This window comes from Chinchilla lanigera, unplaced genomic scaffold, assembly GCF_000276665.1.
Source record: "Chinchilla lanigera isolate Chin_1 unplaced genomic scaffold, ChiLan1.0 scaffold00092, whole genome shotgun sequence".
Taxonomy (NCBI): Eukaryota; Metazoa; Chordata; class Mammalia; order Rodentia; family Chinchillidae; genus Chinchilla; species Chinchilla lanigera.
The window spans coordinates 8,293,799-8,294,077 of NW_004955493.1; positions in this window are offsets into that span (position 1 = coordinate 8,293,799).

The window sequence follows — 279 nt, forward strand, 5'->3', positions numbered from 1 at the left end:
AACTGCATGTTCCATGCACACATCTCTCTTACACAGACAGCACATGTGCTTACCTTTTCCTTTCTATGTGGCAGTCTTGTCACCTCTCTTCCTGTTTTTCAGGAGCTTCCCGCTATGTTGTATAATATGCACTTAGCAGGGAAATAAGATGCCAGTAAAATAAAATATCAAATATGTAATGAGTGCTTAGAACAGACATCAACATTTTCAATCAGCTCTGTACTTGCTTACAAAACCTAAAACAGAACATCCAGAATAAAAACCTATTCAACTACAATA